Raw genomic sequence first — 27,840 nt, forward strand, 5'->3', positions numbered from 1 at the left:
TCCACTGCAAGACAGGCATCGTATCTGACATCATCCCAGTTTGTCAGTAGACGAGGTGTATACAGATCTTCGTAGCAAGGTGGAAAAGCAGCATGAAACCAGTAGTTTTCTCCTGAAAAAGAAATCTTAGTGATTTGGGCTAATACTGGGATTTTAGAATATGTAGGAGGAGGACAGAGCTACCTTCTGGGTTTGCTACAAGTTTTTTCTGCAATATATTATTCTGTTTGTGACTTAAGATGAAAAAATACCTTTGTCTCCGTTCCAGGAATGCAGTTCTGTATTTTTTTGGTTCTGATCCCAGACTTTTCATATGACAGTTATATTTAGCTTAAAATAATGGAATTCGCACTGACTATAAAGACTTCAGAACTATGCCTATATATGTCTTATTTATTTGTCCTTTGAACAAATGTTTTAGTAATAAAAATAATTAAAAAAAGGAACATGAAAATATTAGCCACGACAGTGACTGAAATTCAACTCACACGTCTGGAGAAGACCTGAAGAGATGATTCGATATATCTTCCTGCAGGTTTCATAGCTGTTAACTCTACTTTGTTGTCTCATGGTTGTCTAACCTGTCCTTAAAGACCTTGAGCACTGGCAACTCCCCAGTCTGCTCCATTGCCTCATTATCTTTTCTAAACAAAAGATTTTTTTCTAATATCAACCTATGGGGTTTTTTTGCGTTGGTCCTATCTGCTGTCCCTGTGAAAAGCAGCCTTACCTTTGCTCTTGAGGAAGCTTTCCATATTTTTACTGTTATGTCACCTCCCTTCAGTCTTCTCCAGCCAATGACTGTAACTGGTGAGTCTTTCTGTGTAAGTCACAAAATCTCAAATTAACAGTAACCGTATAATCTGTTGTTGCCCCACTTGTGTATTCCTGTGGTTGATTATTCTTGTCTGAGTAGTCTGTCCTGTGCTTGGCTCCACTTGTTGCTCCCAGGTTTATCAGATCTACCTCAGATTTGTTGGAATCAGCTTGACTTCCATTAACTGCCCCATCCCTGGAAGTGTTCAAGGCCAGGTTGGATGAGGCTTTGGGCAACCTGGTGTAGTGGAGGGTGTCCCTGCCCATGGCAGGGGGGTTGGAACTAGATGATCTTTAAGGCCCCTTCCAACCCAAACCGTTCTATGATTCTATAACTCTGTTGTCCCATTTGTAATGTCTCCCCACTGGACTTACCGTCTAAATACACATATTTGAATTACTGCGTCAACCCATGCACGATCTCCGTGTTAGTTTAGTATAAACTTATACAAATTTATTACAATGTGATAAATGTCTAACCACAGAGGATGGTGATAAACTCACCATCTCATTGAAGTAGGGCTATTTGAACAGGGATCTAAATATAGTTTTTTCATTCTCCTAAAATGTTTTTCCTTTGAACTAGTTTGTTTCCCCCAGTTTACAGCTGTTTCAATACTGTGATGTATACCCATTACCAATAATACTACACATACGCACTAGCTTGCTTCTGGAGCAGCCTGGGGACGCTGGTCCTCAGGGACTCTTGTCTGTGTTTTGTTTTCCCAAGGTACTTGCTGGGCCGAGAGCAAGAGGGCTGACATTGGACAACAGATGTTCTAGTTTGGTGTTGCCAGAAGACTCCTCCCCTGCTGCAGTCCTTCTATAGCTAGTTATGGAAGCTCTGGAGTTTCTTTGACTTTACAAGACAGAGCAAAGAGACAATTTGAGGTCATATTAGTGGCTGTAGTTAGGTAGATCATAATGGTGAATGTTAGAAATTAAAATCAGTGAATTATTTCTTAATTTAAAGAGAGGGAGGAAACAAGTCTGGCATTCAGCTCCTCAAAAAAGAAAGAAATAGCAAGTGGTCTTCTGGCTATTCTTTCTGGACCAGGCTACTATGTTGAAGGGTAAGAGTGTTAGTGTACAGAAGGGTTTATCAAAGGAAGAATACAGCAACAAAAATAATTAACTTGAAAATTATGGGTTAATGAGTGAGCTGTGTCTTAAAATCAGACAAAAGGATGTTCTGAGCCTTTGCAGAAAACAGGCTTAGAATTCATTCATTATTATGTGGAATAAAGACTAAAGAGGAGGAATATGTAATGATACCTCAAATATGAGCACAGTCAGGGCATTACATTAATATCCCAATTTAAATGCTTGTGAGGCAGAAAACATCTCTCATAAATGAGACTTCTCTAGAACTTGTAAGGAGACAATTTGTGATACTGAAGAAAGGATCAGAACAAAAGTATTTTGGAGTTCTGGGTCCATCTACTGGTAAAATTATTCTTTTGATATTTTATAGGGCAAGCCACATGGTATTTAAAAACTGCAGACAACTTCACTACCCATGTAAGCTGTCAGAACTACTAAAACCAGTGAAATTACATGAGTTCACAATAGCAGTAACTTTGGTTGATGCTATTTTAAGAATTTTCTTCTCCATTAACATATTCTGAAGCAGCTTTGTTATGAATTGATTTTCTTATCAAACTTTCCTCGGGAAAATTTCCAAAGTTTTTGGAAGCTGTGATCCATCAGTACTAACTGGAGCACCACTGCCATGCAGTGGGGATGTGCAGGTTCACAACGAGAGGTTACGGTAGACGAAAAAGCAGCATGAAGAAGAAATCTTTCCTGCTGTTTCCAATCATGTTTCTGGCTATTTTCCTGGCTTCGGAAGTGACTTCTTTTTATTATTTTCTGGGAAATATTCTTTTGTCTTTTTTACATGTGAGGTAGAAAGTGGTACTTGTGTTCCTTTTTTAGCCACCTTTCAAGTTACGATTTTTTTTTGTGAAGACCAGTTTAATTTGAATGACTAAATGAAAAATTATAAGCAAGCAATTATCTCTCCTCAGCAACTTATTCAGAAATATGCAGGAACAAGTCAAATGAATAAGGGAATGCACAGGATACATGCGTATCGCATGATACGTATATCAGCTTGATTTGAATAGACAAAATAGCACCCGTCGTTAAAGTCTGTTTAGGCAAGTATATGATTCATCATCTATTTTTGAGAAAGATATATGTAGTTACAAAGCCCCCTAGGAAATCTTGGCACAGAGTAGATTTGTGAGACTTCCTCTGATGTGTTCTGATTCAGAAAATAGCAAGCCTACCTGATTTATCTTAAGACACTTTAGAGAGAAGAGCTAGTAAAACTCAGGCAGGATGAAAGTTTAAAGAATTATTTGGTCAGTCATGCATGCAATTCTTTCAAATTCTACCTCTTTGCTGTTTTAAGTCTTTATTTTATTGAACATCTTTGCCACCTATAAAGTGTTTTACACAAACACTGTTGGATAGCACCCTCAGTTCATGCTGCCATTATTTAAATGTCTCTGGCCAAGGCAGCACAGCTGATTGTTAGGACTAAATTTTGGTTTCATTATTGATAACTATTAGGATAACTCAACATACAAAACCTTCAGGTCTACCTCATTTCCAGTTAAAAGACAAATGAAAATTAGAAAGACCTTGTAACTTTGAAGAGGAATTCAGTTTTAAAAGGCAGATTGAATTGCCACACGGAGGAAAGCTGAACAGGAGGGCTCATGTCTTTGCAGAGTTGGATCGGAGGAGCCAAGGGATTTCCATGCTCCTCTTTAATGATGAAAAATGTTTCTCAAATTAAGAAACTCTGTTTTCCAAACATACATCAGTGCATCTGTACATGCCTTGATGATCTTGATCTTCATGACTGCATGACCACAATTACTGAGTATAAAACGCCAAACAGACAGAAAATACAACACAGCCCTCTCTGCCCCCCCTAGCCTGTCCCAATGTATATTCACTGCAGGAAGATAAATGCTTTAAACAGATAACTTTTAATTAAATATGACTCAGAAAAAAACTGAGCCATGGATCACAAGTTTAGATTGTGCTCTTCCAAAGAGAGGAAGTTCTCATTCAATTTGATGTGTATTTTTTTTTGGTTCTTCAATGATTTATGGAGCTGTGCCTAAGTATAAACAGAGCCAAAGTGTGTTAAACCATATCTTCTGCTACTCACCAGGTTATCGGATGCCATTTAATCAGGAGGACACGTGAGAAGGCTGTTTAACAGGTTATCTTGAATTTGATAGGTTAGCCACCACAGACATTTAAGAAGAGGAACGTGCTCAGACTGTATCTATTAAAATTTCTGTGCAAAACAAGACTATACAAAACGATACTGATGACAAACATTTCTGTATAGTATTTACAATTTAAATAGTAGCTGCAAATTATATTCATGGAAAATAGCTAATCTGATGACAAACTAAATATATTGAGTAATTAAAATGGCTGTCAGGTGAACTTCAGAGATAGAACTTGGGAAGTATCAGGTGTAACCAGCCTGTGCAGATTCACTGTTGAATTGTTGCTGTTATACCTCATTAGATTTCTGCTGCTTTGGTTGGTATAAAGCTAGCCTACTGCTGCTGGTTTGGTATAACACTACCCTTGAATTCTGCCAAGAGCCTTCAAGTCATGAATGTTTGTGTTAAAGTATTTGGATAGCTGAAGTCAGATTTATGAGACTAGAATTTTCCGAACATCCTAGCACCAGAAAACCTTTTATAACAATGAAAAATCAGTGTGGTGTTTGAAATATGTTTGCATATGTGCCTTTGAGTCATCGTTCTTTTGGATCTCTGAGTCTTGTTGTTGACTCTAGTTTTGGTATACATAGAAGGTTTTTTTTGTTTTTGTTGTTTTTTTAAAATGAAGTGTCTGAACCTAATAGTTGTCTGCTTCATGTTTATTTCAAACATAAAGCCAATCACTAAATCTTTAATCATTTATATGTTTCAGTGGAAGGCTTTCCTCTAAGTCATTACTTTGCACAATACTCTGACTACAGTGTGTTGTAGTTTTGTTTTCGTTTTTTGTTTTATTTTTTAATCCATTCCCCCACCCCCCAACCCCCCAAATATATCACTGTATTATGTTTAGGCAATTACATTTCATATACAGTTTCTGTAGTCTATTTTCAAATGTACCTGAAGTTGGAGAAGCTGAAAACTTTTTATTCCCTGGCAATGCCTTTCTGTCTAGAATGCTATGCATTTTTATAAACTGTAGTTTGAAGTAAATATGATAATATATTAACCTTCTAAATGATGAGGAATGTGCCATATAGTAGGGACATGAGATAAATCTAGGCTTATAAATCAGTGGGAATTTACTGAAGGGAATATAAATTCCATCGAGATCTAGCAAATATCGTATGTTATCATGAAGGCAGGTTAGATTAAATTCTCAGATGTACTCCCTCAGCAGCCTTATCAATGCCAAAGGTCGTACTAAGAATAATAGTGGGCCACGTTAGAAGTTTCAAAGCAGACAGAACTGAGTTCTCAAGTTTTTTACTTATCAGAGGGATTTTTTTAAGATTTGAAAATAACCAACAGTGATAAGGAATTAGATATCTTTATACTGTTAGCCATACTTCTATCTCAACAAATTATTAATTATTCGGTAATAAATTGAGCTACGAATAGTGAGGTTTTATTTACAAATGGAAAAATCATTGAAATGTAAATAAACATTACAAACATGCAAATGATAGAATTTAGCGTTTACGAACACGTTTATCCTTTCAAACAAAATTGACTGTTCATCTTAATAAATTCATTATTATGGAGAGATACTGAATGAAGCGTAACTATCCCTGACATATTTTGTAAAAATATAAAAATATGCTCGTTACTCTAGCTCTGTGGCATGGATCTGTTGTAATATCAATCCAAAAGTGTTAATGAAGCCTACTTTAACAGATTACTTGAATTGTAGGAGCTTCTCCACAGGTGAGAACAATCAAATGAAAGAGATGATGTGCTCTTAAGTTACGATCCATTCATCCTTTTATTTCTGTTAAGAATTGGCTATGTTTTACCTTTTTAATTCAGCATTCAAATATACTCCAATCCTTTTTCAAAGAGTTGAATAACGTTTTCTTTGGAAAACAGAAAAAAAAATAATCTTTCCCCACTTTTTCATCATGTTGCAGCCATTTTATTCATTTGAAGAGGCTGTAACTGCAGATGAACATTTCCACCTGAGTCACCTCTCCTTGCTCTTGTTGGAACACGAGCCATAGGAGGGCGTTGTCCTGCTTTACTGTATATTGTAGTGAGTTAGTTGACTTATCAGTGAAGAGTTTAATGTTATTTCGATAGGCAGGGAATTGTTTTCCTCCTGAGCCAAGTTTTTGGAGGGTGGGTTACATTCTGGGGAAGTTTCGCTTGCTCTGTCCTTATGGACTTCCTTAGAGCAATTCAGGTTGGCCTCTGTAAGAGGTGGGACTATGAGCTAGAGGGACTTTTGATTTGATCTGTTTGTTTTTCCTTATGTTTTATAGATGCCCAAATTAATCCTGTGAGATAAGGAGAAACATTGTCAACACCCGATAGGCCGATCATTTATTAAAGAGCTGCTGCTTCTAGCTTTGATTTTGCAGGTCCCTTCAGTTCCTTAATAAAGAATACATCATTAAAGAACAGGCTGACTTGAAAACCTTATAGCTGTTCCTGGTTTGTCCAAAAAGGGTCTGATCACTGGTTAGCCTGTAGATAATGAAGGTATAATGATGATTATTGTTCTGTGAAAGGAATATATGCGTAAATGAGGCTCGGCTCATTCTTAACAAAGTGGAGAATATTAACTTCCCTGTACAAAAGAGAGTAGCTGAGCATGGTCTTATACCTAGCACCTTCAGAAGAAATAAGCAGCAGTCAAAATTATGTCTCCAGTGTGTTTTACTACAAGCCATTTAGAGAAGTTCAAACGGATCTATTACCATTCTGGTATTTTGCAGCGACTGCATGCAGACCTGATAGGAATAAATTCTCGTGCCAAAAGAAGTGAGCAGGCTTCATGTATTGCCAAAAAATGTCACATTTAGCAAGTCTAGATATTTCTGGAAAGATCCCTCTCTCTTTTTCCTGTCATCTTTGGTGAATCCTGTCACAAGTGATTGGTGACTGCATTATAATTACGTAGACTCAATAGCACCACCATGTACATACCAGTTGTCTACAGAAGTTCTACAACACCAGCTTGTTTCTCACACTATTGCTCAGTATACTCATTTCTTCACGTTATTTGATGAGTTATTTGAATTACCTCTCTTTCTTGGTTTAAAATATATCTAGCCTGGTTCTTTCACCTTCCTTTCCCAATTTTGTAGATAAATATAGATAAATCTCCTTCCTGAGTTTTTTACATTGCAAATATCTTCTGATTAACATACCAGACAAAGTTGCATTGTGATTTGTCTTTTAAGTCTGCCAAACCTGATGGAGGTCTTCTGTTGCATCTTCATCTATTGCCAGTGACAAGTGGGCTGTCTTATGTGCAAAAAACCTGATGACATCATGAAATACCATAGGAAGTGTCTGGTCTCTGAGGTAGTTACATTTTCTTTGATTTTCTTCTTTTCATTCATGCTTATTTTAGGATTATTTGAAAGAAAGTAGTGGATTTTTTGTTCGTTTCTTTGCTCAGAATGCTCAGCTTCTCTTGAGCACAATCAAATCAGATCCCACGTTCTCTCTTGAAAAGCACTAACGTCAAACATACCTTTTCATTGCAGCGTCCATCCTGGTTATCAGGAGACAAACTGTTATTTAGTTTAATCAATGGATTGTAATCCAAGCTTTGAAGTAACTCCTGATTTTAGTTGTACACAAAACCCTTGAGACTGAAGTTCAGAACTCCCTTATATATCAGTGTTTTCTGTATCTTGGATTGGCTCATATAGATAATCTGTATTGACTTCAAAAATTATGAGGTTGAAGTAGAATTTGAAACCTTCTATGATGATAAGTGTGTTTTGAAAGAGGAATTAGAAAGGCAAACTTCTAAAACTTTTTTTCTGTAAATGAGCAACGCTAATTCAGCTGAAGAAGGAAATGGCAGTCTAAACAAAATAATTCATTAATACTTCCATGAAATTTTGCTGCATTTATGATCATTATTAATCACAATATATTTTTTTATTTTATGTTTTTGGTTTATTTGTTACTATAGTAACATAATTATTTAATTTCTTCAAAAATTATTTTAAACTTAAATACATCTCTGGATTATGCCTACATTTTATAGAGGGACTTTGTTGCATATCCTGAGTTCATATACATATTATACCAGTATTAGACTGTGGCTGGGAAAGACTCTTGATTGTCTCATTTCACAAAAAATGCCAACTAAATATTCATATCATTGATAGCAGTCTACAGAAAGTCTTGCCATATTAAATGTGCTCTTTGGTTTTATTCCTTCATGTGTAGCACTAAAATTCATTAACATCTATGTTAACAGAAAGTTTCCTTTCATCATTCGTTAAAAATAACAAAATGCACCCAAACAGCTGAAAATCGAGTATCACATTAAATGTTTTAATGCATATATACATAGATTTACAGGTACGTTCGACAAGTGTTTTTGTTTAGGATCTATGCACAAATATTTTTGCTTTTATTAAATGCAGAGATCAGTTGAATACTGAAATATTGCAAAATAAAATGCACAGTAAAGAAAAATGAGAGGATAAATTAATAAACTGAATTTGACAGTTTAATTAATGAACATTATTTCTTTACATGAATTTACTTTACATAAAAAAGTTTTGCTGGTGGATCTCAATGCTAATTTCTTGTGCCCTAGGTAAAAGACACATGATATAACCTATTCTGGATCCTATCTGATTTTACCCAGTACAAAAGTTTGCCAAACGTCTAATATGATGTTTGTAGAGTTTCTACAAATAACTCCTCCTGGTTGACATTTGTTTTAGGAGCACACAAAACAAAAGCATGAGAATTAAAATGCCATCAATGATACTGACAGCAGGAATCTGAAAAGTTTTTTCTCTCTAGGGATTCACAGGAAGTGTTGATCTCATCTATAGTTGCTACCTGTGACACTTGATGCTTCTGTCTCTAACAGTTTGTCTGGTTGGAGATACTCATCTTAATTTTACCAAGGTGTTAAAAGTTAAGGAACATCAGTAAAAGTTGTCTGGGTACTCTCACTCAGGAAAAAGTAAGACTTAAGGAGAACTGAGATGCAAAGATTTAAGTCTATTTGATTTTGATTTGATTTTGAGGAGAGAAAAAGTTCTGTATTTCTGTTACAGACAAGAGATACTATCAAATGATCTTTAATAATTGTCAACAGCAGTTAGTGTAGGAAGAAATGGTCTGATCAGCTAAGAGTTTTGTCTGACTTTGAGGAGAACAGGAAGTAGTTTTGAGTGCTTTTTGAAAATCCCATTCCTAGGGAGTCAAGGTTTGCCTTTTCAGATTGAGTAAACAGTTGTATTTGTCTTCTGGCTCTGCTTCTTTGGGCAACCTGGTGTAGTGGAGGGTTTCCCTGCTCATGGCAGGGGGGTTGGAACTAAATGATCTTTGAGGTCCCTTCCAACCCAAACCATTCTGTGATTCTGAGATTCTGAATTGCTCTGTTCCCTGAAATGCAACTCCAGTTACATTGCCAATTTCCTATGAGTCTGGACTGCAATTTTCATTTATAAATAAAAATAATGAGGTGTAACTGGTATTTCAGGCTTCTCTAAGGAAAAATTTCATAGCTCAGTATGGTAGAAACGTGTTATATGAATTCTTTCAGCTTCCCACAGCCCAGAATAGTAGTACTATACTGATTTCAAGATAATTCATGGTCAACTTATGCTTTTTGTTGCATCAAGTTAAACCTTCTGTTCAAAATCCATCTCTGGTTTATGTATGCCTCCAAATCTGGAAGCAACTCCTTTTGAGGGGCTTTAATAGGGAGCTGATTTGACTATACTGGGAGGAAGTCGAGCGTTCCAGATCCCTGCCTCTCTTAACTGAGTCAGAGCCTTCCACACCACGGAACAGTTACAAGTGCACTGCAGATTAGAGGTACAACATTATTGTTAACAGGAGTGGTACATAAAATCCACTGTGTGCAACGATTGTGCTAATAAAATGCATTACTTTGCGTTTTAAATCCTCAATCTAGAAATTCAATTAATTTCCGGGGAATCCAATTTTGAAATACAAGAACTTTGCTCATCTGCTGTCACCTTGTAAAGCTTCAGCATCTCGCACTGTGGTAGAATGAATTTTGTATACAAACATGCCATGAAAATCTTGGCTTAAGATGCATGTTTGTAATTTCTAAAGCAGGAGTGTAGCCTTGTTTAAAGACAGAGTGCAAAGTAAAAGTTCTGAAACCATGAATTGCCTGTAAGCACCCCGGCTCCCAGCACAACATCCTGTTTATCTCAGAAATTCTAGCACTACTCTGTCCTCCATTCATTTTGTGTACAGAGCCTTTTCCTGAAATTTTACTCATCTAAATGCATGTTTTTGTCAGTGATGTCTCATTTTACACCAAATTTGTTTTAATTTTCTTTTAATTTTTACATAAAAACTGATTTTTTTTTTTTGTTTCAATCCATTGCACAGAACACATGAAGCAGAGTGTATCATTCACTTAAAAGATACCCATGGACTTATAAAGCTGGCTGAACCAGGACCTAAAATAGAGCAGTTTAAGCCCACTGTATTTTAGATCATTTTATTAGAATCACCTCTACTCAGTAATCATTTTGTTAGAGATGAAAGTTCTAAATATATTATGAAACAAATTGCTTATCACAGCTAAAGAATTCTAATGGCTAGAACCTGTGAGAAAACATTCATGTTTGATTTAGAGAAGAAAGAAAGGTAAATTTCTTTTTTCATATGGAAAGTAAAGTACTTCAGACATTTAAATAAAACAGTATTCGCTTAAACAACTTCTAAGCTTTTCTATCACCTAATGTATAAAATCCCTCAAGCAATAATTTTTGTTTCAACATGGGAAGACAGAAGGGTGGACAAAAAGCTCTTGAGTGCTTTATTAGCTGCCTGCTATTCTTGGAATGGTAATCAATAAAAAATATTTCTCATAAAATAAATTTAATATTTCACCAGTAAAAAGTGATGATATTTTTTCTTGTGACTGACCTTAATAACTCTCAAACTGAAGGCACTTGTGATGCCTATGAGTTATGAAACTTTCATACTCTTGAAAGAAATATAATAATCACCCTACACTGTTGAGATGTTCTATAGAACACGTATTAAGTCTGTAAAAGGCAAGAATTCTCTTGTGACTGTAAGTAAGCAAACTGATCACCATACTTGTTTTTTTTCCTCAAAAAAAGTTTTCTATTTTTAAGATAGACTGTAATCGTGTTGTTGATGGACAGCAAACATATTACACACATAAAAAAGACTTGACAGCCTTATACTACTCTAACAAATTCCTTCATTCTGTATATGAACAGTTAAAATACTCATTCTACAATAATATATAGGATATATAAATATGTAAAGATATATAAATCTGAACATAGAGCAGTCTCTTAATTCTTCAACCGTTCCATTAAGGCTTATTGTGCAAATGTTTATTTCAATTCATACGTCATCAAGGTTAGAAATAGAACTACTGATATTGTTGGGTAACACCTACAGTCTACAATTTATCATAGCAAGATTTGTACACAATATTTGATGTAATTAGTTATTATATTTTATTGGAAGAGTGCTTACACATTGGCACAGACCTGCTCATGCTCTAAGGTTTAAGCTTAGATGAGTGCTTTATAGGACTCAGAAAACAGGAAATCTCATTTGGCTCTGATATTATCATGAGAGTGTAACTACTTCTGCAGACTTTCATATGATGAATTACAGGAACACACTGAGATCTTCATCTCGTGGAATTTCACAGAGTTTCACTAACCTATATGATGAGAACTGATTTCCAAACTTGAGAACAGCCTACATTATTTAAGTTGCTGGGAAAGGAAAAGGTAAGGTTTGATAGTAGAGCACATAGGCAACTCTTGTCAGAAAGGACTGTGATAAAATTCTGCAGGGGAAAAAAAGAAAAAAAAAAGCAGAAAAAAAAAGATTAAAAAAATTGTTTAAAGAAATCAGAACATTTCTTAATGGTGTGTTTAAACAGCAAAATTTAGCTAAATTAACGTCTATTAGCTATACAGTTCAGCTCTAGTCTTGAGGGAGATGAGTATAACTTCTTTAAAGTGAAAGAAGATTTGTAGGTTGCTCCCACTTCTCACCACTTTGATATGACTTGTTCAGATTAAGATACTTCAGGCGTCCTGTAAGGATGAGGTTATTGACTAGATCTGAATTTCAATCCTTGCACCTGTGTTTTTCTGCAGGACTTTTTTGTATGAAGGAACTTACCAATGTACTTCTTGTGTGTTGCGTTACTTTGATTAGCCTGTGTCTGTAGAGTTGCCAGGTGTTTTAATATCATCCTGCCTGTGATTTCTAAGACTATATATAATTTTTTTTTAATATTTGGAGCTTTTTTTTTGTAGTGTTCCTGAGTTTTGGTTCAGAAAACCTAGTGTGTGTGCTAGAACAAAAGTACAGCTAAGAGGTAAGTGTAGTCTACCCTAAAATTACAATATTCTTGTCAGTTTATACATGCTATCAATGTTTAATGTTATTGACAATTTTAAAACAATAACCTTGTTAATTTATTTGCAATAGTGCTAATCATTATGATCTCAGTATTGTATGGAAGCAATAAGCAAGTCAAGGGGATTACCAAATTAATTCAGACTTAATTACCTGAAACATTAGCTTAAAGTCTTATTGTGTTTTGAAAAACTCTGAGCACACTGAGCAAATTATCTAGTATTTGGACTATTTCTGTGGTCTTATGTGGGGAAATATGGTTTATTACAGCCCAAGAATGTTCATGGCTAGAACCTTCCATCTTCTGCCATTTTCCAAAGCTCATTATGTCAACCAGTAGACACAATTAGAGGTAAAACATCATAAGGACATTTCAAAATTAGATACTGGGAGAAAAATAATAATTGTGTATAAATTGCATAATTCTTCAAAGACATTTTAGGCATTGGACTAGATTAACTTAAACCCATCCAAGTATTTAGTCTCAATTTTCTGTTCAGTCTATCAATGCTTGCAGAGAAATAGAACAAACTATTTTTACAGCCATGTAAGCATGGGGTTACTCCATTAAACTTAATTATCAAAGTAAACCTTTCCCCTAATGATATTCAGAAGAGTTATTGAAACTTAAAACCAGTATATCGACTAGGTTTGATGGGATTTAAATCACCCTCCAAAAACATTTGTGCAGCTACAGATATTTCAAGAACATCCAAATATGGACTGTAGAGATGAACCATTCTGTGTAATTTTTGACATATTCAATCCTAATTCTAGTCAGAACAGAGCAGTACAAAAGAGTCCATTTGTTCCCAATTTTGTTTTAAATTAAGAAAAATTTGAAGTGACAGAAAGCAAGCAGGAAATTCCTTTTGTCCATAACTATAATCTCATCTAATATTTTGTCATGTATGTGACGGCTCACCTATGCTAAATGAAGTCTAAGAACAACAAATTTACAAAAAACTTAAATCCTTTTCATACTTGTGAGTACCTCAGTATAACTCCATGTGATTAAGACAGTGGAAGGTTAATAGATAAACAAAACAAATCTAATAAGGTTATGGATGATACAGCAAGGGGCACGTATATTTCCTTTAATTATATACCATTAATTTCTTTAGAAAGGACATGAAGGTAATCTATTCTATTAGGGTACCATGAGGATAAAATATCCTGTTCAACAACTCTATAATGCCTACAGTGTGCTAGAAGAAATACTGAGCAAGTCACAGTTGAATTTTATTAGTTTAATGAAGAGAGACATAGATAAAGAGTTTACTGGGCTGATTCTTCTTGCGAGTGACCAGCCATCACAGTGCTTCTACCAAATGAGATTCAGTGAGAGAAAAAGACGAAGAAAATAATAAATCTGAAATTACTTGCTGGCTAGGAACTGCTTCTTTTGCGAAATGGAGAAGACACACGCAGCTCTCTAGCAGCATTAAACCGGGCAATTTTTTTGTATCACAGGAACCACATCCAAATGTCATGGAGCTTAAAGATTAGGAGCTTTAGGCTAAGGTGGAAATGGACCCTGCAAACCCTGAGATACAACACTGAGAAATTAACACTGGAGAACAATACTCAAAATCATTTAATGTATTATGGCTATGTGCCTTAGACTCAGCTGTTGAATGATATAACACAAAATTATTAACTTTAGTATCAAAGGAAATTTGCAGAAAGTGAGACTTGGATCCACTAAGGGAACAGGATCATGACCTTTGTAGGAGACAACTATACGATCTTCAGGATGGCATTTCGAGTCACTGGAGTGGCAGATTACATCCATGTTAAAAGAAACTGAAAATTATTTTCTCCCAAAACTAGATTATGCTAATTGCAGTATTCAGTCTTCATTGCCTTTCTCCAGACAATTTAAGACCTTGAATACTCTTTCTTTTGTAGCCACTGAGTTAATGACTAAAATAGAGATATCTTCTCTCATACTTACTTCTCAGCTCTCAACTTTTCAACCTGCTTTCATCATAAATTTTTCAGGGAACAAAATTGTTTTCTTAAAGTTTGACCAACCTTGGAGGGTGTTCCTGCCCATGGCAGGGGGGTTGGAACTAGATGATCTTTGAGGTCCCTTCCAGGCCAAACCATTCTATGATTCTGTGACTATACAGAGTGTAGGATAATTTGGGACACCAAAGGCATTCTTCTGTGCTGTTAACTGGGGTTGCTGGGTGAATGTTTATTCTCACTTCAGTAAAGTCTCACATCAAATTTTGTTTAAGTTATGAACAGTCTTGAGCTATTTAATTTAGTCTTTTAAGAAATTAGCAATTGCTTTTTTTTTTCACTATAATTTGCTGTTTGGTAAATATTTCTCAGGCCTTTTGATAGAAAAAGAGAGCTAAGCTATTCTGAAATAAAAAATTACTTCTGCTTCAAAAGAATTACCTTAACTGCTAGAAAAATATCATTATTACTGGAAGAAACTTATACAAGTTTTCAATAAATAAGAACACAGTGAAGATGTCACTTCAATTTTGCAACGCAATGTAAATGAGCTCACATAGTCATCATCCTTGGTGAGTTGACGATGGCAAAAAACTGGTTTCACTTTGCTTTTGCCTCAAGATCAGGCAATGAGAGCATTAAATAGCCGAAGTAAAATTGCATAGTCCTTCTTGCAGTGAAGATTGTGCTAAAACTGCTTGATGACATTTAGAAAGGAATATTGTTTAAGGACATTGCTGGACCTGTATTACCCTCTGCTCAGAAGAATAATGTGATACCATACTTACATTTATTCAGGAGATTTTTTGCCTGATTACTTTTAGTATCAGAGTGGTCAACATTACATGCTATGCTGTCTCACAAGAACGAGGGTCTCCTGAGAATATCTGGGCATGAACCCAGACAGTGATATATGATTTGTGATACTCATATAGTAACACTGTGATCCAAAACATCGCTCAGCATATGACACAATGATGTTCAGTATACGGATTATTTTTATGTCAGAGTGCAGGGTACAATAAAGATCAGTGCATAGATGTAATTATCTTTCTGTTTTCTAGTTGCTAGTGGTTGAATGCTGTTTTCTGGAGGTTCATACAGTGGCTTCACTAAATCATGCCCCGAGAATTCAAGAAGATGAGAGGACAAGGATTATGACAAAAGTGAAGGTATGAGTCATTAGCTTACTGAATTTGTAGCACTGTTGAACTGGAGAGAGCCTTAAAAACAAGAGTTCATGTAGATAAAATAAAGCTTAAATTATTAGTGAGGTATTTAGAAAGAATGGGCACAGATGCTGTATGTACAAAATGTGGGAAACTGCTGGACCCTGTTGATAGATCTGATGATGGCAGTCATGGAAGTTGTTGATAGTTGTCATGATGAAATATCAAGCTTTGATAGCAAGGATGATAGCTGATTAGGATCTGAGAGATCATCTGTGTGCTGGATGCCCAATATATGTCTTTCATAAAAACCATTCTGCCTCACACACCTAACAAAACACCGAAGTTCAAAAACTAGGGCTTTAAATCTTTAGGTTTTTTAACTTTTGCCTACAGAATTGAGAAAATCTACTTTCTTTAATTAAAATAGATCTAAGGCTGTAGAGAACTGATTTTGTTTTACATTTAATGAGTTTACTGAACCAAGGAAGAATGCTTGCTTGAGATCAAACCACTTAAAAGACCAATTCTCAATGCAAACATAGCCATGTGTTGTATTGTGACTAATGGCTTGAACAATAATAATCTGTATGAGCATTCCCCATATATGTTGTTTGTTGTACTCATTTATTTACTTATTATTTATAATTGCATTATAGTTTTTCAAAAAAGGGTAACATGATTTCACATCTCCTACCATCTGCCAATCTATATTAGAAGGCCAGATTTGTAGAGCTGGCTACAAGATTTAGTTTGTTTTTTTTTTCCTAAAACCTGGAGGTGGAGTAAAGTAAGGTAGATCTTAAATTAGATACTTCAGAAATGTCCTCTAACAGCGCTTAAAATTTGTTTTTCTAGAAAATTATTTATTTTCTAGAAATTTATTTTTCAGCCATTTCAGCAATCTGATCCTTTTCTGCTGCTATTTCTTTAATTATTTTTCTTAAATTCCTTTTTAAAGAAAAGAGTCATAACAAATAGAGCTTATGATGAGCTCTAGAAGACAACAGGTCCTATTTTGATGTTAGAAGGGAGGTAAGAATAGAAGGCAAAGGAAGACAGAAATCCAAAAATCACTGAAAATTAACAGTGCTTCAGAAGATCACACTTCATTGCTGAAAAGGACTTTTCACTCTCGACAAAAGGCACTGCCTTTGACATCCAGGAGCTAAATGAAGCATAGACTGGGGACATCTACCATTCTCATCACAGCTGCTACCACATCATGGAGAGTATTGCTAACACAATGGAAAAAGTTGTTAACTGTCCATCTGTGCAGTGTAGACTGTTTTGTCTGCTCATGGTTGATCAGTGAGAGAAAATGGGCTTGTGCTAATGTTAGGCTACAGTTCTAGAATGTGGAAGACCCAGATTCAAGTCCCTTCTCTGGATGATTAAGGGAAAAGCTTTTACTCTTTGTTTTTGTTCTTGTTTTTTTTTGTGTGTGTGTTGTTTTTTTGTGGGTTTTTTTTTTGGTTTTTTTTTTATATATTTCAGTATTTCAGCTCTATTTCAGTGCTACCCCACAGCTGCACTGCTTTCAGTCGCCCAACTTTGAGTTTGCCCTCACCAACCCAAGTAGTTTGGACCGCTGAAGAGAGAATGACTTAATCTTTGCAACTTTTATTAGTTGCACCCATGCTTTAGCAGCAATGCACCAAGGCTTGACAGGAGTCCGACGTGCTTTTGAACTCACTACAACAGATCCTTTTATTGCATGCGTTTCACCAAATTAATTTTCATGCCTTTCAGTACATGTTCTACCCCAATAAGAACCTTAGAGGCTCTGGTCTTTCAGCATTTGTACTGCACTCGTTAAATTAGCTGTAGCTTTGGTACTGGAAAACAGAAATCTGTATTTCATGACTTCAGGAACCTTCAGCACTTTTAATTGACTTTTTTTTTTTGCTTTTCTGCTTCTTTCTGAAGTATTAAGACAAGATGGAGGTGAGAGAGGAAAAGCATATTAGTTTTTATACTCGTATAAAGTAAAGATCACATGAAATTGTTGACTGATTTTACTCACCTGAAGGTACCCCCATTTTGACATCCATTCCAATTCTGTACAATTTTATTTACATGAAAATATTTTTTATGTGTTTCTTTTCCTTTTGGTAATGACTTAAAGAAAACCCTGAAGCCTAGTTATTCTGAGATGGAATTGACATTTTGTTTTCAGTATTTACAGGGATTGGTAAGAGGAGACGTCCCCCACATAAGGCAGACAGTGCTAAAAGGTCATTTTTGACTAAAGGTGGGAGTTAGAGAAGTTATGTGAAATCTTGAAGCCATGTCTGTGAATCAGTGTAACTGATTCTACAGTGCAAGGTTTGACTGGGTTGAGCCACAGATAAGAGAAAGACTTCCCCTTGCTGGTCTTCAGCCAAAAGATCTTTTTCCCTATTTGCACTCTACATCAGCCACTGCCATCACTGCTTCTAATAGACATTGTATAATTTTGACATTTCCCTCCGTTAGGAACAAGGCTGTGGGACTATGCTTCCTCAAATACAGTTTCCATCTAAATGCTACTACTGGGTCACTGCCCTCCACTTCTAAAGCCTCAGTTTATAATTAAAATTCAAAATATGTTCCTTCAAGACCACGTAGTATATTACTTGCTTTAGGAAACTGGATTTTTTTAAAAAAAATAAATATATAAGTTAGAAGAGCATAATTTGCTTCAAGCCCAGTTGAAAGAGTTGATCCCAGTTGTTTAAGTTTCCAGTTAAAGCTCTATCGAGGTCACTTTAGTGTTATAAAAATCAAGGAACCAGCTAATGAAAAAGAAACAGAACAAATCAGAATGAAAATGAATTTAATTTTTTTGGTTGAAGAAACTTTCCAAGCTAAAATTGGAGTGTCTCTAGGGCAAATCAGGTTAAAACAAGTCTTTTGCAGTTGACTATTAATCATTTGGAACTTGTTCTTTGAGTGGTCAAGAATCATTTTCTCTGGATTATGTGATTAAAGAGATCAAAGAGTTCATTATTGCTTTAAATAAATGCTAGCAAGTTCTATTATCCTGCATGCAAAGAGAACAGGTCTCCAGTTATCTCCCACCATTTCAAGACTTACCCAAAAAGTGCCCTATGCACTTTTATTAGTTATGTATCCAAGTCATTTCTCTCTAGGAGGCAAAAAGAAAGGAAAAGGAGCTCTTTTTGCTCTCAGCTATGCCAATGATGACGCAGTGAAATTAGTGGGGTAATTCAGCTTTATCCAGGGACAGAATTGAGGTCATGAGAACATGGAACTTCTTGACACTTGGGATTGCTTTATTTTGTGTCTGTCACTCCCTGAACATAGAAGACTGGCGTTTTACATCTTCATTTTTCTGACCTACCCACTTGTGTCTCCTGATTTTGATTCATCTCATTGCTTTCACTGGCAGCCGTGAAAGGAAATTGCTGCTGCTCTTGTTAGATGCTGAGAATGAAATGGCCCCTCTTGGGTGGCTGCAACTCCAGAGGAGCCTCTTGTAGCCCATGAGCAGTGTAAGCTCCCATCTCAGCTTTGGGAATCACTCCAGGGATGCACTTTTTTCTCCCTCCAGCCTGCAACTGTGATCTACAGAAATGGGGATTTTTCCCTTGCAGGTTGGTTTGTAACTGCCAAGTTGTTCTTATTATCCTTTCAGCTGGACAAAACTTCTCAGAGTTATGTTCTCCATTGTAATTTATCTGAGTTAGTCCAAACTCTTGGAAATAATGGAAGAGGAAAAAAGAAATGGAAATCATTGCACAGCTTATATTTTTTTAGATGTTAGAGCAAATGTTATGATAAAAACAAAAAAGTAATTGGTCTTAGTCAGGTTCCTAGATTATATGCAATTTGTTTGGAGGTATTTCTATGTCTGGCTTATATTTAGAGAATGCAGATTCATGAATTAATGTCTTTTACACTGGTTCTTCTTTTCTAAGGAATTTATGTGACATTTCTTCACTTTTCTTTCTGAGTCTTTTCAATAATATTTATGTGAATCCGTGAGCCATTATTTTGAACATACACAGAAAAAATGGTGAGTTGATCAGATGTTTTTTTTTAAAAATAAGCCTGACTATTCCAAGTTCTGTGTAATTTATTGCTCTGGCTGCCACAATCTGATCTTCGCATTGCTAAAACAGTCAGATAAAATAATCTGTAAAGGCAGCCATCTCCAAAACCTGAAGCTAAGATCAAATCTGGCTTTTTATGGAAGTATATGGCAGATATGAAATGAATATTATTTTAATCTGTTAGGAAAATTAAAAAAAAAAAAAAGAAGCTGAATGTGAATTGAGTAAAAAACATTTCTTAAATGCAGCTGGAGAGTTATACTTTAAAAACATTTGAATGGTTTTGAAGTATAAGGACCACATTTAAAAAGTATTTATGATATGAGCTCACTTCTTATTAAAACACTTGAAGTTGATGATGCAATAGTGTACTTCTCAGTCCTGGAGAGAAGAAAAGGTCCATATAGGAACCAGGGCATAAATTCTGTGTCTTTCAATGGGTCACACTTTGTGTTCTCCCTAGTATTTATATCTGAACATATGATACTTATTTATAGACTTACTGAAAAAGTTCAGGTTACACTTTTGACTGATCCAAAGAGCTTCACAGAATTATTTGTATCACTTATTTTATTATTTTTTACAAACAAAAGGTTATAAATAAACATGAGTATCCTGCAAAAATGCAAAACAGAAAGCCAACTCATCAAGTTCCTAAAAAAAAAAAAAAGCCAACCAAGGTTACTGTAATTTCAGATGAATTTGAACCTAAAAAATGCATGTTTTCTTCTAACCTAAAGACCTGTATCTTCTTCATGTTGCTATCAAATTTTTCTTTGTCAAAAGAAAAATTAAAAACTGTGGTTGGAAAAAGAAGGAAAAGTACTTTTTCTCTTTTAAACTATTAGTTTGTCTTTTTTATTATTATTATTTCAATTAAAAAGTTAACAAATTCAGAAATAGCCATCATACGTTAGGAACAAAACAGAATTTATTTGCATTTTGTCTGTAATTTTCATTATTCATTCAACTTGTATAAATTATTTAAGCCAATGCTATTGGTTATCGCATCTGTATTTACTGACTCTAGATAGCAAACAGCATCATGAAAAGACTGATTTTATTATACCTTCCAATTTGGAATATGGTACTTGTAGAAGTCCTAGAATTTATTGACATCAGACTGGATCGTTGGGCTGAGGCCAATGGCATGAGCTTTAATAAGGCCAAGTGCAGAGTCCTTCACTTGGGGTATAAAAACCCCAAGCATCGCTATAGGCTCGGGGAGGAGTGGCTGGAGAGCTGCCTGGCGGAGAAGGACCTGGGGGTGTTGGTTGACTACCGGCTTGATATGAGCCAGCAGTGTGCCCAGGTGGCCAAAAAGGCCAATGGGATACTGGCATGTATCAAGAATAGTGTGACCAGCAGGAGCAGGGAAGTGATCCTGCCCCTGTACTCGGCACTGGTGAGGCCGCACCTGGAATATTGTGTCCAGTTTTGGGCCCCTCGCTTTAAGAGAGATATTGAGCTCCTGGAGCGAGTCCAAAGAAGGGCAACTAAACTGGTCAAGGGGCTGGAAAATAAAACTTACGGAGAGTGGCTGAGGGAGTTGGGGCTGTTTAGCCTGGAGAAGAGGAGGCTGAGGGGAGACCTGATTACGGCCTATAAATACTTGAGAAAAGATGGTGGGGAGTTAGGGGAAGGGCTCTTTACATTAGTGATGGGAGATAGAACAAGAGGAAATGGGCATAAGCTTAGTCAGGGGAGATTCAGGTTGGATGTTAGGAAGTATTTCTTCTCTGAAAGGGTTGTCAGCCACTGGAATAGGCTGCCCAGGGAAGTGGTTGAGTCCCCATCCCTGGATGTTTTTAAGAATAGGGTGGATGAGCTACTTGAGGATATGGTTTAATGGGGATTAGGGATGGTTGGACTCGATGATCTCTAAGGTCTTTTCCAACCTAGGAATCTATGAATCTATGAATCTATGACATTTTCAACATCTACAGTTATATTATTAAAATCAGTGTTTTTCCCCAAAAATTTTAATTTTCTATTTTATCTGTGGGTTTAATTTATTGGTTTAACAACTTGTATTTACAGTCTGATTTGTTCCTCTCAACTTTGTGTAGTAAACTACGTTTAGGATATCAACTTAGTTCTCAGTTAAATTGTTGTTTCATTCTTCTAGAATCAAATCCAAGTTTGTGGAACTGATTTTCTTTCTTTCTTCTTTCTGCTTCTCTATGACCTGCTCCACTGTATTCTCATCTGCCTTGTCGAAGACTTTACTACTTGCAGCTGCAGGCTTTAATGATTACCCTTAAATTTAAAATGCTTCCCAGGGCAATTTGCTAACGTAGCTGAAATGACTTTCCTCTGCAAAACAAAGTACCTGTATCAATAAGGTTATCATATTGGTTAAAAAATGAGTTGAATTGTCTTGTTCAGAACTGCTGCTGCTTCAATTCTTACAGGCACAGTCTGGATAATACATGGCTCTGATTAGACCTGGACAAAATGTTGATAAGGCTCTTAGCCACTCCGTAGGCTTATGTGTTCCGACAGAAGTGGAAAGTTTTTGTTAAATGAGGAATATAAAAGATTCAGACATAGGGACCTTCCTGTGACTCAAAATACGAGGTACCATGACACTTTCTGTATTAAAAAGAATGTTTTCGCACAAAACTGTCAAGTCCATTAAATAAAGAAGATTCAGTGTCCTGGATTATGAAGATATTCTCATAAATGTCCCGTCAATTATGGCAATACCAAGTAACTCAAATGAAAAATAAAAACACTGAGAGCATAATTCATTGTGGATTACATGCTGCAAAACAATGGATATGTAATTACTTGCATTTCACAGACTGACTGAAGGAAGTCTAGAGAAAATATGGCACAGGAGAGTGGTTAGTCTCTTTAAAAAATTACCTTTTTATAGAGTCTACAGCAACACTAAAGCTGTAGAGTCCGGGATTCCTTTTCCTTTCTGTATTAGACTGTGCTGCCTACCCAAATTCTTTACAGCTGTACCACAAACATTGTTCATTTCTGTCCATTTAGACCAATCACTATATTTCTTAAGGAGTCATTATACATATATGTTAATTAACCTAACGTTAGTTTGCTCGTGAGTGCATCTTTGCTCTTTTTAGGCACCCAGCAGTTCTGAAAAATGAAACAATCCCTTCCTTTATTCGAAGGAATAAAGAACCCAAGGGCACATGCATCTTATGGCATACACATTTAAATAACTATATTATAAATACAGTTAGCTTTTTCAGAATACATTTGATCTAATTTATACACAATCCAATGACTTCACTAAAATCACATTTTACTCCATTGAGCTTAATGTTTTCTAACGACACTTTTGAAATATAAGAGAATTTTTCTGGCTTCTCAAAATGAACTACTTCTTTTTGTAATTTTTAGAAATATAATAATTAATATGTCTCTCCAGTCACTCAGCATTCTCATGAGAATTCTTCTAAGTGTTTTCCCCAAATATGCATAAAGTTTTCTCTATCACAGATATTGAGACGTTACAATTATTGCAAAGTTTATGCATCTCAAATTTACCAAGGTTCAAGCCCTTGCATATTTCTGGAAAGCAAATGTGTGCCCCCAGTGGCATGCATCACAAAAAATCATACTGTTCTCAAGGTCTGTATATGTATGTACCTTTGGTTGCAGAGATATTTTTAAGTAAGAGAAAGAGAATAAAACAAATTGTGCATGGTAGTAGGAGGTAGGATTTTTCTTAAATTCCCCTATATTTGGTTGAATATTGTAAATGTTCTCAAAACCTATGAGTTAATTTCCCATGAAGACAGGTGATTCGAGTTCCACCTAAGTTTGTATCTTTAGAGATTTGACCAAAGCTTTTCATACTCTAAAGCATTTGATCTAAATAGAAAGGATTTGTTAAAAAACTCATGCAGTACAATACGAGTGGTTTTTCTGCAGGTTGGTTGAGTGACCTGACTATATCTTAATCAGCTTTTTTGTCCTACAATGGTGACCTTGACCACTGTTTTGAAGATTGTGGTGATCATCCTTCGAGGAACCGTGAACATTGAAAGAGGTCCATTTTCAAAGAATTCAAAGGGAAGACAGGGATGAAATGGTGATTTGCACTGCTGGATATTATACACAGTCTCTGTAGAACGCGTGTGAAAATCTACCTTTTTTCATTGAAATGTTGCCATTTGATCCCTCTCTCACATCTCCAGGGGAGCCTCAGCATTTTTTATAGAAATATCTGAAAATGCTGTTCTGACCAAGAGGTGAAGAGAAGAAAGAAAAACCAAATCCTGATGAAACGATGCCAAACTCTTGCTTGCCTACAATATGTGTAGAAACAGTGTAGACTTCTATTTCAACTAAATTCGCCTTTTTTTTTTGTCAGTGCAAAGCCTACTTAAATTGGTCCAAGGCAATAATTTCTTTATTTTTACTCCACCTTCCCCTAATATTTTTGCTACAAAATCTCCTCTTGTATATCGTGCAAATTCAACCCAAATTGATCTGTCAATCATTTCACAATGGGTTATGCAGGAGATGTTAAACGTGAAAATAGCAAAGCTAAGAGGACGTTGTAAGAGATGAAAAAAAGAGACTGTCGTGGTGTGTGCATTTAAAAGTTCAAAGTGGGATCTGCTTTGCTCATGGAAACATCAGTCAAGATGGTGCAGCAGAGAGTCATAGAATCATAGAATGGTTAGGGCTGGAAGGGACCTTCAAAGGTCATCTAGTCCAACCCCCCTGCAAGGAACAGGGATATCTCCAACTAGATCAGGTTGCTCAGGGCCTCGTCCAACCTGGCCTTGAACGTGTCCAGGGATGGAGCATCCACCACCTCTCTGGGCAACCTGTTCCAGTGTTCTACAACTCTCATGGTAAAAGTTTATGGTGCAGTCAGGAGAGCTTCTCAGCCAGTTTTCTAGAACAGTGTTAGAAACTAGTAGTTTCTAGTTAAACAAAGAGAATGTTGTGTAAATATATCCTAAGATTATGTATTTTATGCGAGCTTGATTGCATATTTTAATTGCACTATAATCGTTAAGCATATCTGCTTAGTATAATTTTATTTTTTAATTAAATCCAAATTCTTGGTATTAGACAAGAATTCCGATGTCACATTTACAGTTCATTAAATTCATAATTAAAATATGTAACTAGACTAGAGAATTAGAGAATATTTAATTTGCAAAAGCATTTTATTTCATGGCTTCTGTAACAGGCTAGGCTAGGTTTCTACAAATGAATTGTATTCATTTGTGAATGTAACAACTACAAAAGCTCAGTGTAGCAGGAGGATTTCATTCCATTACTAACATGTCCAGGGATATAAGGCTAATACATAACACGTTTTAAAAATCCCTATAGTGTGAACGTTACAGGTATGCCTCCACCTCAGTCTCAGAGATTTTTAAATGCAGAAAGAATAAAACAGTGAGGTACTAATGTTGTGTCAAAATTGGACAAATGGAAATAGGGTCCCATCTTCTTCTGACTGCTTGTACTACTTCAGGCAATGGGACAGGACAGAACCCACTGCTGACATGCCCACGTTTGGTGAGTGTTTATCCTAAGCCAAAACACACGTTCTGCCCTGGTATTTCTGTTCTAAAAGTACAAATGAATAAATAACAACAACAAACAGGTGTTTGGGAAAGATGGAGGGGATATGTATTCTGCATAAGAGAAATTTTATCTCTAGATAAATATGTGTGATGAAGATATAAATCTATACACAGGATTTTTAATCTCTTAGCAAAGACAGAATTGATAAGGAACAGTGAGAATACATTTTTCTTGTGACTCCTTTGATTCCCTTTTGTGACCGCTGAAGGACTGCAGTCCTGACCACTAAAAATCATATTGTGGAAGTGCTTCAATAAAAAAATAAAACATAAAAAAAATAAAAAATAAACACATAACTAACACAGGTCAGGAAGGTATTTCTGTTAGGGGTATGTTCTCTGCAGCTGGAAGGGGTTATGTTATACTGATTACAGTTATTTGTCACGGGAGCCTCGTGCTTTTTTCTGAACCTTTCTTTGACCACTTTTGAAAAGGAGTTTGGTTGCTAAATGAGCCATGTTTCCTTTCAAAATTCCAGGCAGTCGCCCTGGATTGCTGCTCACTGAAGTCCACGCGAGAGGTGTTCATGCAGCCAAATAGCAGTGTCTGGAGTAAATTTGGAAAACTTACTTTTTATGTAGTGAACTTTCAAGCTGGACGCTGATGTTTTTGTCTTTCTAAAATGTGAAGCTACTCCTGGCTCCATGTTCATATGGTCTAGAGGTTTCGGTGCTGTTTGTTTGATACATTGGTATACTTTCCTGTTATCCTTGATTCCCAAAATGCCATTTAAATTAATGTACAATCAGTAGCTACAGCAAAGGGATAAGGGAGGGCTGCAAACAGCAGTAAAATTTAATACTTCAGAAATTGTTAGTAGAGCAAAAAATTTACAAAGGCAACGAAAAGAAGAATAGTTGTCTTTCATCTGAATGACAGGAGGGACGGAGATAACCTGCTTTTTCAGAACGGGGTGATGAAGGAAAGAAAGAAGGATGTCTTCTGCAGTGACAAATGGTGGGAAAGTTGTTTTCCATCTCTGTGCCACTTCCTGCAGTTGACAAGCAGGCAAGGGAAGAGCTACCATGAAGGCAGAAGAGGGTGACCTGTCTCCGAGGGCTCACAAGGGACCAAAACCTGCAATATGACAATTACTGTTATGTCAAAACAAGTTTTGTTTAGATCAGTTTGTATTTACAGTACATTTATGCTGCAGGTACCAATTGGGTATTTGGTACATGATTCTGAACCTGTTTGCTCACTAAGCCAAAACCTCTCCTTGCCAATAAGCTGATATTAGTTACACGTGTATTATGTTTGTGTGTGTGTATACATACATCTATGTATGTACTTATATATGTACATGTGTGACTCCCAGTACCTGATGAAAATAGGACCAGATCAGTGTTGTCACCTACAAATACAACCTTTCCCTATAAGTACTCTTATTAACATCATGTTTATAAACTATCAAACCAGGAAAAACTATTTATTTCCTTCTCTCAGGGAAAGAGAGAATGAAAAAGAGAAAGTGAAAAGAGAGGAAAGAGAGTGAAAAGTGAGGAAAGAGAGACACCCCCCCCTCTGGCAGGGGAGTTGGAACTAGATGATCTTTGGGGTCCCTTCCAACCCAAACCATTCTATGATTCTAAAGTGTGTGAGTTTCAACATGTGACGTTTTCTTTGATGCCAGTAAAATATTGTCACTAGTAACATCCCTGTTATTAAACTTCTATGCTTTGTGTGCATGCATTATGAATATAGGACTAATTAATAACTTAATGTATGCAATAATTATATTATTTTCAGATAAGTTTCTATACACTTGAATGAAAAGTTAAGTAGTTTTCAACATGAAGGATGTATATTGAAAAGAGGTAATTTTAGGACTGAGTGCATTCCATTGCCACCTAAAATTCCAACGTAAGTTCCCTCTTTTCAAATATAGCTAATAATTTAACAGTTTTGTAAGTTCTGTTTCATTCTTTTATTCATAGAATTTGTAAAACCTCACAGTTATAAAGCCATAAAATTATTATCTTTAAACCTTTTACTGCAGTAAAAGGAATGAAAATCACCCCCATTAAAACAAAGCTCCTGTGTGTAGTTTCTATGGTGTAATATTCTATTTGACTCCATTGGGGAAAAAAAAACAAAATCTTTTTTCCTAAAATGTGTGCTAAACAGATGTTTAACATAAATGTCTCTTAAATTTTTTTCTCTCTTAGTTTTGTTATAAGTTGTCGATTTCTTGTAGACTTGAAGTTAGACTTCTGATATATAATTCTTTTTTTCAAGACAGGTGATGATGGGGAGAAAATGAAATGATGATACAGAAGCAAAATAAGTAAGTGCCATACCAAATGTGTAAACTGTATCACCAGCCTGCCTAATTCAGATAGACTGCTTTTTCACATTTCAGCTTCATTTATGTGCTGGGAAATCAGAATATTGTTAGTATGATGAAGAGGTCGTATTTTTTTTCCTTCATAAGTCTTTCTGCTTCAAAACTGAGGCAATTAAGTGCTAGTCATCTGGGTTTTGGTCATTATTCATTTCTTTTCACCCCTTTTTCCTTTTAGTTTATACTCATGACGTTTCCTTTCAGTTTATACTTGTGACATGTTTGAATATGTAACTGGTTTA

Source organism: Tauraco erythrolophus, chromosome 11 (assembly GCF_009769465.1).
Source record: "Tauraco erythrolophus isolate bTauEry1 chromosome 11, bTauEry1.pri, whole genome shotgun sequence".
In the NCBI taxonomy this organism is placed as follows: Eukaryota; Metazoa; Chordata; class Aves; order Musophagiformes; family Musophagidae; genus Tauraco; species Tauraco erythrolophus.